Raw genomic sequence first — 12,268 nt, forward strand, 5'->3', positions numbered from 1 at the left:
ATGGGTTTACCCTTCCAACCGCCCAACCCATGTTGGACGATTACAACAGACTCTTCACTTACAGGATGGGGCGCTCACATAGGAGATCTCATCGCAAGCGGAAGGTGGTCTCCGGAAAAATCCGAACTGCACATAAACGCTCTAGAGCTTATGGCAGTGGAAAAAGCCCTAAAATCCTTCGAGCAGCTGATCCACAATTCAGTGGTGCAAATACTGACGGACAACACGACCGTCATGTATTATCTAAACAAACAGGGGGGCACGCACTCGAGGTGTCTGCTGGAGCTCACACTACGAGTATGGGATTGGTGCATCCAGAGGGGCATCTTCCTGACGGCCGCCCATCTTCCGGGGGAGGAAAACTCCCTCGCAGACACATTGAGCAGGAGTCCTCTGAGTCACCACGAGTGGTCGCTCCACGAGGAGGAGACGACTCGCATCTTCCGGGAATGGAGAACTCCGGAAGTGGACCTCTTTGCAACCCCGGAGAATGCGAAGTGCCCCAAGTTCTGTTCGAGATGGCAAACCTCGGTGGGATGGAATTGCCTGGGAGATGCGTTCCTGAGAGATTGGGGAAGGGAGGCAACATATGCCTTTCCTCCTTTTCCCCTGTTATTGAGGACAGTGGCCAAGTTGCGAGAGGACAGGGCGTCATGCATTCTGATAACCCCGTGGTGGCCACGTCAACCATGGTTTGCCCCGCTCCTGCAATTATCCAGGAACAATTTCAGGAGGATCAGGTGCAGGGTGGACTTGCTGTCCTCTCAGCAAGGGAGAGTGCTGTACCCGGATGTGCACCTTCTGAAACTCATGGCTTGGCGGGTACAGCTGAGATAGCTATCCCTTCCCATTCTCTCTCTCAATCGGTTTTGGCGATTATTGAGGCGGCTCATAGACCGTCTACTAAACGTTCCTACATCTTTAAGTGGTCACGCTTTAAGGAATATACGAGACCGAAGGGATGGGAACCTGAAAGGGCACCAATCTCCTTGGTCCTAGAGTTTTTGACTTCTTTATATGAAGCGGGGCTGTCAAACTCTTCGCTAAAATGTTACTTGGCAGCCATTTCGTGGTTCCGAAGGAAAGTGGGGCTCCCTTCTTGTTTTGCGGACCCAATGGTAAAATCGTTCTTTAGAGGTCTTTCCAACATCAGGCCTTCAGTAGCGCCTGTGGTGCCAGCATGGGATTTGGAGTTGGTTTTATCCTTTCTGACGAAACCACCCTTTGAGCCGTTAGCGACAGCGGACATAGCTTTCCTTACTTGGAAGGTTGCCTTTTTGGTGGCTATTACGTCAGCGAGGAGGGCCAGTGAATTGTGTGCCCTTCGAGCAGACCCCCCTTATCTGAGATTTCATAAAGATAGAGTGGTATTACGTACAGATGTTGCTTTCTTGCCCAAGGTGGCAACTAAGTTTCATATGTCCCAGGAATTGAACTTACCTTCCTTCTTTCAGAACCCTGAGACCCCTCTGGAAAAGAATCTCCACCTGTTGGATGTGAGGAGAGCCTTGGCCTTTTATATACAGAGGTCTGCCGAGTTCAGGAAGTCTCCTAGACTTTTTGTGAAGTACCGGAAGGATACCAGGGGACTCCCAGTGTCCTCTCAGTGCTTCTCTTCGTGGATAGTTTCAACTATTCGGCGATGTTATATGTTAGCGAGGAAGGATCTTCCTCTTCAGGTTCGGGGTCACTCTACAAGGGCTATGGCCGCTTCAGCGGCTTTTATGAAGGGTGTCCCTTTGGATATGGTGTGTCGGGCAGCTATTTGGGCTTCCCCCAGCACATTTGTTTCGCATTATAAACTGGATGCGGTGTCTAAGAGGCAAGCTGATTTCGTTAGAGCGGTGCTTTTTTCGGCAGTGGCATGACCCCGCCGGCCGCTATGTTGAGCTTGCGAGTCTACCATATGTGCGATTCACAGTAGACTACGACAAGAAAATATGGGTTGCTTACCTGTAACCGTAGTTTCTTGAGTAGTCCACTGTGAATACGCACATCCCCGCCCTTCCTCCCCTCGGATGTCATGCCACGCCTTCTGGCCAATTTGGCGGAAGAGAACTGGTGGTGGGCTCCGCCCAGGGGCATTATATACCCGAGGGGGGGAGGGAGGGGGTAGGAGGGGTCAGATTGTTGCTTTTGATTTCTAGAAGGTTCCGAAACGGCCTGCGCGGGCGCAGGAATACCATATGTGCGATTCACAGTGGACTACTCAAGAAACTACGGTTACAGGTAAGCAACCCATATTTATTTATTTATTTATTTACTGTATTTGTATACTGCCTTTCTCAGCCAATTGGCGACTCATATGCTGTAACAACTATTCTATAATAGCAGCAATTACTAGTAGTGAATGGTCTTATAAATTTTCCTATTTGTTACCTTCAGCTTGCCCTGTCCGTCCTGAAACCTGCTTTACAAAATTTTATTTCAAAATATGGTCTATCTATATCCAAAGGTGCTCACGATACAAATAATCCAATTCAAACAGTAAAACAATGTAAAATCAAACCATACAGCTAAAGAATGCATTTGCTTTAGCAGGCTGTAAACCTTTCATCAAATACAGATGACCTACATGTCAGCCTATTACATTGTACTACTTCCTTTGCTGTCTCTCTTTTTTCAGATCCGGCTTTTAGATATTTGCTTCCAGTTATAGACTGGTAAAAGGCCTCTTTCTACCATTAATTTGCGACTTTGTCGCTACTCCTGCATCTTTAGTTACTTTTTGCTTAGAACTGCAGCAGAATAACTGATGAACTCACCTTTTAACTTCTCTTCATTCAGTTCCTTTTCCCATGGGGGGGGGGGGGGAGGATTAATTACTGTCTCCCTCAGTGTTAAGAAACAATTGAAAACCATAGCCTTTAGGACACAGATTTATCTAAGGAGTAATGGGGGATCACTTCTGTAGCAATGCTACTGTACTAAACAGGATGTATACACAAAAAGTGAGCTTATAGGAGACATTTGCTGAACAATACATTCTTCTTAGTAAAAATCATACAAGGTTCTTGTATGATGGTATGATTGTTGTATGACACCAACAGACAAAAACAAAAATTCCACAAACGCCAAAAGCAACAGCCGAAACCAGAACTGGATACATCATGGACCATCATCAACCTGACAGACAGACAACTCTCTGAAGACCAAGTATCCATACTAGCGAAAGGAGGAAACTTTGCTGTAACCGCCACCAGGATCCCAGTAGAAAACATCATTGCCAATGTTGAATCAGCAATTTATCGCCTCCCAGAGGAAGAAGCAGAAGAAGTACAAGCGGAAGCAGCAAGGATCCTGAAAAAGGCAAAACTTCCCTCCAGTAATATTACAAGGAAAGAAAGACAAGCCATCAGAGAGCTCAATTCAGATCCTGATATCCTCATTATGCCAGCAGACAAGGGGAATGCCACAGTAATCATGCATACAGAACAATACAAGGAGAAGATCAGAAAACTCCTGGACCCTACTATATACAAAAAACTCAAGCAAGACCCAACTTCCAAAATAACCAGGAAAACCAACACTGATTAAGAACTCCTCAATCAACTTTGACATACGACAACAGCTATGTAAATCAGAAGCCCTTCCGCCCAGGCTTTATGGACTCCCAAAAATCCATAAGGACTCCAGCCCACTCAGACCCATCGTGAGTGCCATTGGATCCCCCACATACGACCTAGCAAAATTTCTTGCTGCACAGTTACAAAGCCACATTGGGCTCACAACACACTACATCAAGGACTCAGCCCACTTAGAAAAAATCAGCAATCTCAAGCTAAATACCAACGACAAACTGATCAGCTTCGATGTGGTATCTCTATTTACCATGGTCCCGGTAGCAGACACCATGGCACTCATCACGGCTCTGTTTCACCATTGCCTCACCACCAGTTACTTTCAGTGGGACAATGAATTCTACGAACAGAAAGATGGAGTAGCTATGGGGAGCCCTCTCAGCCCGGTCATAGCTAACTTCTACATGGAACACTTTGAAAAACAAGCCCTGGAGACAGCAACCAAAAAGCCCACGATATGGTTCAGATATGTGGATGACACCTTCACCATTTGGAGCCATGGAGAAGAAGAACTCAACAGGTTCCTGGACCATCTTAACAGCATCCACCCAAAAATCCAATTCACAATGGAAAAAGAAAATGAAGGAAGACTGCCTTTTCTAGATGTCCTAGTCACCCGCAAACCAGATCAACAATTGGGTCACACCGTCTACAGAAAACCCACACACACAGATAGATATCTACATAAAAACTCCAACCATCACCCAAGTCAAAAAAGAAGCACCATTAAAGCCTAGGCAGACCATGCAAAAAGAATCTGCGTACTCCACCTCTTCCAAGATGAACTGAACCACCTCAACTGGGCTCTCCAGGCCAATGGATACTCCACCTTAGACATCAGAAGAGCTGCAAGACCAAGAACAAGCCACGAGAGTAAAGATGAAGATCCACCCAGAGGAAAAGTGTTCCTGCCATACATCAAGGGAACCATTGACCGCATAGGGAAGCTGATGAGGAAACATAACATACAAACAATCTACAAACCCACCAAGAAAATCCAACAAATGCTACGTTCAGCAAAGGACAAGAGGGATCCTCTCACCTCTGCAGGAGTCTACCGTATACCATGCAGCTGTGGACAAGTCTACATAGGGACCACCAAACGCAGCGCCCAAACACACATCAAGGAACATGAAAGGCACTACAGACTACTTCAACCAGAGAAGTCAGCCATAGCAGAGCACCTGATGAACCAGCCTGGACACAGCATATTATTTGAGAACACAGAAATGCTGGACCACTCCAACAACCACCATGTCAGACTACACAGAGAAGCCATTGAAATCCACAAGCATGTGGACAATTTCAACAGAAAGGAGGAGACCATGAAAAATGAACAAAATCTGGCTACCAGTATTAAAAAACTCTAAAATTACAATAGCAAAACAGCAGAGAGGAAACAACCAGGCACAGCTTAACACCTCTCAACAGGAGATTTTCCCAGGCTCAGGCAGGCCTTCAAATGCTAATGAAGGTGGTCAGCTGAAACATTCACACCTAGTTTCAGCAAGGAAGAGCTCCTTGCCCCATTCCAGCCATTCCACAGATATAGAAACCCATTGTCCTAATTCCAACAGACCTCACTACCTCTGAGGATGCTTGCCATAGATGCAGGCGAAACGTCAGGAGAAATGCCTCTAGAACATGGCTCTATAGCCCGAAAAAACCCACAAGAACCTAGTGATTCCAGCCATGAAAGCCTTCGACAATACATTGGTATGAATTGTCAACTTGCCCAAATGTGAACCCTGGTGGAGTTTGGGGGAAATAGACCTTGACATTTGGGAGTTGTAGTTGCTGGGATTTATAGTTCACCTACAATCAAAGAGCATTCTGAACCCCACCAATGATAGAATTGGGCCAAACTTCCCACACAGAACCCCCATGACCAATAGAGGATACTGTGTTTCCTGATGGTCTTTGGCGACCCCCAGGTTGACAGACACTGATCTAAGAGGCTTTCTCTCCCTGACCAAGTGAGGGAGAGAGAGGAATTGCCCCCCCCCCCCCAAGAAAGACGAGCGATGGTTCCAAAAAAGGGGGCTCCTCATTCAGGACCTGGACATCGAGGGAGACAGACCTGTTGCCAGCCACAGGTCTGCCATGAGCCCTTGGGGGGGGGGGGTTCTGTTCTTTCCCCACCTCCCTCCCTCCAAGGCTCCCCCACCCCGCTCCCCCCCTCTTTTTTTTCTCAGGTCGTAGCGTCTCGGGCGGGGGGGGGAGGCGGGAGTTCGGGACGCGGCCTTCAACTGCAAATCGCTTCTGCTGTGAGAGAATTGGCCGCCTGCAAGGACATTGCCCAGGGGACGCCCGGATGCTTTGATCTTTTACCATCCTTGTGGGAGGCTTCGCTCATGTGCCCGCATGAGGAGCTGGAGCTGACAGAGGGAGCTCATCCGCCTCTCCCCGGATTCGAACCTGCGACCTGCCGTTCTTCAGTCCTGCCAGCACAAGGATTTAACCCACTGCGCCACCGGGGGCTCCTAGAACTCCCATGACCAACGGAAAATGCTGGAAGGCTTTGGTGGGCATGGACCAATATGGCCATCTGTCGGGGGTGCTTTGAATGGGGTTGGGCGGGATGGCCCACCAGGTCTCCTCCAACTCTAGGATTCCATCTTCGGGAGTTGGCCTGCCACAACAGAGCCTTTCCTCCTCAACCAGTGGTTCTCCACCTGTGGGCCTCTCCCCAGGTGTGTTTTGGCCTTCAACTCCCAGAACTCCTAACAGCTGGGAAACTGGCTGGGATTCCTGGGCGTGGTAGGCCAAAACACACCTGGGGAGAGACCCACTGAAACCGGGATTGTGGTGCAGCTGGCTGAGTGTCAGCTGCATTAAGATCAATCTGACCAACACGTCATGGGTTCGAAGCCAGCCCGGGTTGGAGTGGGTTTCCAACCACAAGAAGGTGCAGAGCCAACCTTCAAGAATGGGGCCACCACAGGGAGCCCACGACATGCGAGGAGAGTGGAGGAGAGTCCACCACTGACCCCCTCCAGCTTGCCACCTGAGCCCAGTCACGGGAGACGCCAGGGAGGACCTTCTCACAGCCACACCGGAGGTACCGGTGGAGTTCAGAATGCTCTTTGACTGTAGGTGAACTATAAATCCCTGCAACTACAACTCCCAAATGTCAAGGTCTATTTCCCCCAAACTCCACCAGTGTTCACATTTGGGCATATTGAGTTTTCATGTCAAGTTCGGTCCAGATCCATCATTGTTTCAGTCCACAGTGAGCACTGGACGTAGATGAACTACAACTCCCAAACTCAAGGTCAATGCCCATCACACCCTTTATTATTTTCTATTGGTATTGATAGATATAGATAGATATATAGATAGATAGATACAGATATAGATTGGTCATGGGAGTTCTGTGTGCCACGTTTGGTTCAGTTCCCTCATGGGCGGAGTTCAGAATGCTATTTGATTGTAGGTGAGGCTGAGAGTGTGTGACTCATCCAATGTCTTTATATGTTTGAGTGGGGATTCTAACTCTGTTGTAGTTGTTGTTGTTGTTTGCCTTCAAGTCATTCCTTGGTTTGCCTCTGAGGCTGAGAGTGTGTGACCCATCCAATAGCTTTCTATGCTTGAGCGGGGATTCTAACTCGTTGCTGTGGTTGTTTGCCTTCAAGTCATTCCTTGGTTTGCCTCTGAGGCTGAGAGTGTGTGACCCATCCAATAGCTTTCTATGCTTGAGCGGGGATTCTAACTCGTTGTTGTTGTTTGCCTTCAAGTTATTCCTTAGTTTGCCTCTGAGGCTGAGAGTGTGTGACCCATCCAATGGCTTTCTATGGTTGAGTGGGGATTCTAACCCTGTTGTTGTTGTAGTTGTTGTTTGCCTTCAAGTCATTCCTTGGTTTGCCTCTGAGGCTGAGAGTATGTGACCCATCCAATGGCTTTCTATGGTTGAGCAGGGATTCTAACTGTTGTTGTTGTCATACCTTGGTCTGACTCTGAGGCTGAGAGTGTGTGAACCGTCCAATGGCTTTCTATAGTTGAGCGGGGATTCTAACTCTGTAGTAGTAGTAGTTGTTGTTTGCCTTCAAGTCATTCCTTGGTTTGCTTCTGAGGCTGAGAGTGTGTGACCCATCATTGTGTGAGCCCACAGTTCTCTCTGGAGGGAAGTGAACCAGAACTCTCAAACCCAATGCCCACCAACCCTGTCTCATGTTTTCTGTTGGGTCAAGGGAGTCCTGTGTGCCAGGTTTGGTTCAATTCCATCATTGGTGGAGTTCAAAATGCTCTTTAATTGTAGGTGAACTATACATCCCAGCAACTACAACTCCCAAATGACAAAATCAGGTTTTCTTAGTGATGGCCACTCCTTGGGTCAGTAGGTGTCTTGTGCCCAAATTTGGCGACAATGCGTCCAGTGGTTTTTGAGTTCTGTTAATCCCACAAACAAACCTTTCATTTTTATTTCTGTAGATGATGATGATGATGATGATGATGATAAACTTTATGTTAATAATAGTAATACTAGTGAATGCATAGAACCAGGTTGTGGGAAGGGGCCCCCAAGGCGATCCAGGCCCACCCCCCTGCCACGACCCAGCTCATTCTCTGGGGCTTGGCAGCTGGTTCTGTGCTGAGTTCCTTGAGAGAGGAGAATGGGGCCAGGGAAGCCCCAGAGAGTGTTGCGGATTGCAGCTCCCATCATTCCTCACAGGTCTGCTCCTATGGAGAGCAGAGATGCCGTCATGGAGGAACATAGGCCTTGCATTGGTGGCATCGAAGGACTTGATGGTTGATTGACAAGGTGTCAACTGAGGCCTTATCCAAGGCTGTGGCCTTATCCAAGGTGTGAGACATGGATCTGAGTCAGTCTACCTGACATTGAACTACTGGCCAACTACACCACATTTGTTGCTGTGAGTTTTCTGAACTGCCTGGCCGTTTTCCAGAAGCATTCTCTCCTGATGTTTCGCCTGCATCTGTGGCAGCATCCTCAGAGGTTGTGAGGTCTGTTGGAAACTGGCAAGGGAGGTTTATATCCCTGTGGAATGGGGTCCAGGGAGGGAGAAAGGACTCCTGTCTGCTTGAGGTTGCAAGTGTGATGGTTGCAATTAGCCCCCTTGATTGGCATTGAATAGCCTTGCAGCTTCAAAGCCTGGCTGCTTCCTGCCTGGGGGGGGGGGTTCTTTCTTGGGAGGTGCTAGCTGGCCCTGGCTGGAAGTCTTCTCTTTTTGAGTGTTGCTCTTTATTCACAGTCCTGAGATTAAAGAGGAACACTGACAAAGCAGGGGAATTCCTGACGTGAAACAATCAGGGCCAGCCAATGCCAGGATGGCCCGTCGGTTTCCTGGAGGTCACAAGGGATGACTGCAAGAGGTTCTCCAGATCGGCCATAGCAGAGCACCTGAGGAACCCACCTGGACACAGCAGATTATTATTTGAGAACACCATGCCAGGCTACACAGAGAAGCCACTGAAATCATAGAATCATAGAATCAAAGAGTTGGAAGAGACCTCATGGGCCATCCAGTCCAACCCCATTCTGCCAAGAAGCAGGAATATTGCATTCAAATCACCCCTGACAGATGGCCATCCAGCCTCTGTTTAAAAGTTTCCAAAGAAGGAGTCTCCACCACACTCCGGGGCAGAGAGTTCCACTGCTGAACAGCTCTCACAGTCAGGAAGTTCTTCCTCGTGTTCAGATGGAATCTCCTCTCTTGTAGTTTGAAGCCATTGTTCCATTGCGTCCTAGTCTCCAAGGAAGCAGAAAACAAGCTTGCTCCCTCCTCCCTGTGGCTTCCTCTCACATATTTATACATGGCTATCATATCCCCTCTCAGCCTTCTCTTCTTCAGGCTAAACATGCCCAGCTCCTTAAGCCGCTCCTCATAGGGCTTGTTCTCCAGACCTTTTATCATTTTAGTCTCTCTCCTCTGGACACATTCCAGCTTGTCAATATCTCTCTTCAATTGTGGGGCCCAGAATTGGACACAATATTCCAGGTGTGGTCTAACCAAAGCGGAATAGAGGGGTAGCATTACTTCCCTAGATCTAGACATTATGCTCCTATTGATGCAGGCCAAAATCCCATTGGCTTTTTTTGCTGCCACATCACATTGTTGGCTCATGTTTAACCTGTTGTCCATGAGGACTCCAAGATCTTTTTCACACGTACTGCTCTCGAGCCAGGCATTGTCCCCCATTCTGTATCTTTGCATTTCGTTTTTCCTGCCAAAGTGGAGTATCTTGCATTTGTCACTGTTGAACTTCATTTTGTTAGTTTTGGCCCATCTCTCTAATCTGTCAAGATCGTTTTGAATCCTGCTCCTGTCCAATTTGGTGTCGTCTGCAAACTTGATGATCCTGCCTTCTAACCCTTCGTCTAAGTCATTAATAAAGATGTTGAACAGGACCGGGCCCAGGACGGAACCCTGCGGCACTCCGCTCGTCACTTCTTTCCAGGATGAAGAGGAAGCATTGGTGAGCACCCTCTGGGTTCGTCCATTTAACCAATTACAGATCCACCTGACCGTAGTTTTGCCTAGCCCACATTGGACTAGTTTCCTTGCCAGAAGGTCATGGGGGACCTTGTCGAAGGCCTTACTGAAATCCAGGTACGCCACATCCACGGCATTCCCCGCATCTACCCAGCTTGTAACTCTATCGAAAAAAGAGATCAGATTAGTCTGGCATGACTTGTTTTTTTATAAATCCGTGTTGACTACTAGCAATGACCGCTTTTGTTTCTAAGTGTTTGCAGACCACTTCCTTAAAAATCTTTTCCAGAATCTTGCCTGGTATTGACGTGAGGCTGACCGGACGGTACTTGTTTGGGTCATCCTTTTTTCCCTTCTTGAAGATTGGGACTACATTGGCCCTCCTCCAATCTGCTGGAACTTCTCCCGTTCTCCAAGAACTCTTAAAGATGGTTGCCAATGGTTCCAAAATGACTTCCGCTAGTTCCTTCAATACTCTTGGGTGTAGTTGATCTGGCCCTGGGGACTTGAACTCATTTAGAGCAGCCAGGTATTCCTGGACGACTTGTTTCCCAGTTTGGGGTTGGATGTCCTCAAATCCCTCATCCACTCCGTCTTGCTGAGGTTGAAGATGACTTTCTTTTTGTGAGAAGACTGAGGCAAAGAAGGTATTAAGTAATTCTGCCTTTTCCCTATCCCCTGTCAGCATTGCCCCATCTTCTCCTCGAAGAGGCCCTATCGCCTCCTTGTTTTTCCTTTTTCTACTGACATAAGAAAAGAATACCTTTTTATTGTTTTTAATGTCCCTGGCAAGCCTGAGCTCGTTTTGTGCTTTAGCCTTGCGGACCTTTTCCCTACAGGTGTTGGCTATTTTTTTGAATTCTTCTTTGGTGATTTCTCCCTTTTTCCACTTCTTGTGCATGTCTCTTTTGTGTCTTAGCACAGTTAGAAGTTCTTTGGACATCCATTCTGGCTTCTTTGCACTTGTCCTATTTTTTCTTTTTGTTGGCACGGTTTGCAACTGCGCCTTGAGTATTTCACTCTTGAGAAACTCCCATCCATCCGTAACCCCCTTGTCTTTTAGTATCTGTGTCCACAAAATGCTGCTCAGTGTTTCCTTCATTTTTTGGAAATCAGCTCTCCTAAAGTCCAAAATGTGGGTTTGACTTGTCTTAGTTTCAACCTTTCTTTGTACCTCAAATTGCAGGAGCACATGGTCACTTGCCCCTAAGGATCCTACCACTTCAACCGCATCGATCAGGTCCTCCGCATTTGTTAGGATGAGATCAAGAGTAGCCAATCCCCTTGTTGCCTCTTCTACCTTCTGGACCATGAAATTGTCTGCAAGGCAAGCGAGGAATTTGTTGGACTTTGTACTCTTGGCCGAGTTTGTTTTCCAGCAGATATCGGGATAGTTGAAATCGCCCATGACTACTACATCTCTACCCCTACTCTAGCTGTTTTCAGAAGGAATCTAAAAACATGGCTGTTCCGTTGTGCCTTCTCAGACTAGGAATCCCCACCCCAAGTCCTAGTAGCACCTTAGTATAACTAATCGTCGCAGCACACCGCACTTTTAATCCTACGTGCCTCCTGCCATTTCAGCACTTTTAACCCTTGTACCCCATTGCGCCGGCCGAACCAGTTTTAATAATGTCTTGATGTACTGCCATTGTTGTTATTTTGCTTATTGATTGATTTGCTTGTTATTGTTGTGCTATGTTTTCTATTGTATTGTGTCTTGAGGCTTCGGCCTGTGTAAGCCGCATCGAGTCCTTCGGGAGATGCTAGCGGGGTACAAATAAAGTTAATAATAATAATAATAATAATAATAATAATAATCTCTACTCTGTGCCTGTTTGGTCAACTGTTGGCAGAAGACTTCATCAAGTTCTTCCCCCTGGCTTGGAGGTCTGTAGTAGACTCCTACAATAAGATCTTTTTGAGTCCCAGTTCCCTTGATTCTTATCCAGATGCTTTCAAGCTGGTTTCCCGGATTGCTGTCATGCATTTCTTCTGCAGCATAAGAGTTTTTGACATATAAGGCTACTCCGCCTCCTCTCCCCTTTGTTCGGTTTCTGTGAAAGAGGTTATAGCCCTCGATGTCTACTTTCCAGTGATAGGAGTCATCCCACCAGGATTCAGTGATGCCTATGACATCATATTTGTGGTGTTGTGCTGAAAGTTGGAGTTCGTCATGTTTATTTCCCATGCTCTGTGCATTAGTGTAAAGACATGTGAGCCCCTTAGATC

This window comes from Anolis sagrei, chromosome Y (assembly GCF_037176765.1).
Source record: "Anolis sagrei isolate rAnoSag1 chromosome Y, rAnoSag1.mat, whole genome shotgun sequence".
Lineage (NCBI taxonomy): Eukaryota > Metazoa > Chordata > Lepidosauria > Squamata > Dactyloidae > Anolis > Anolis sagrei.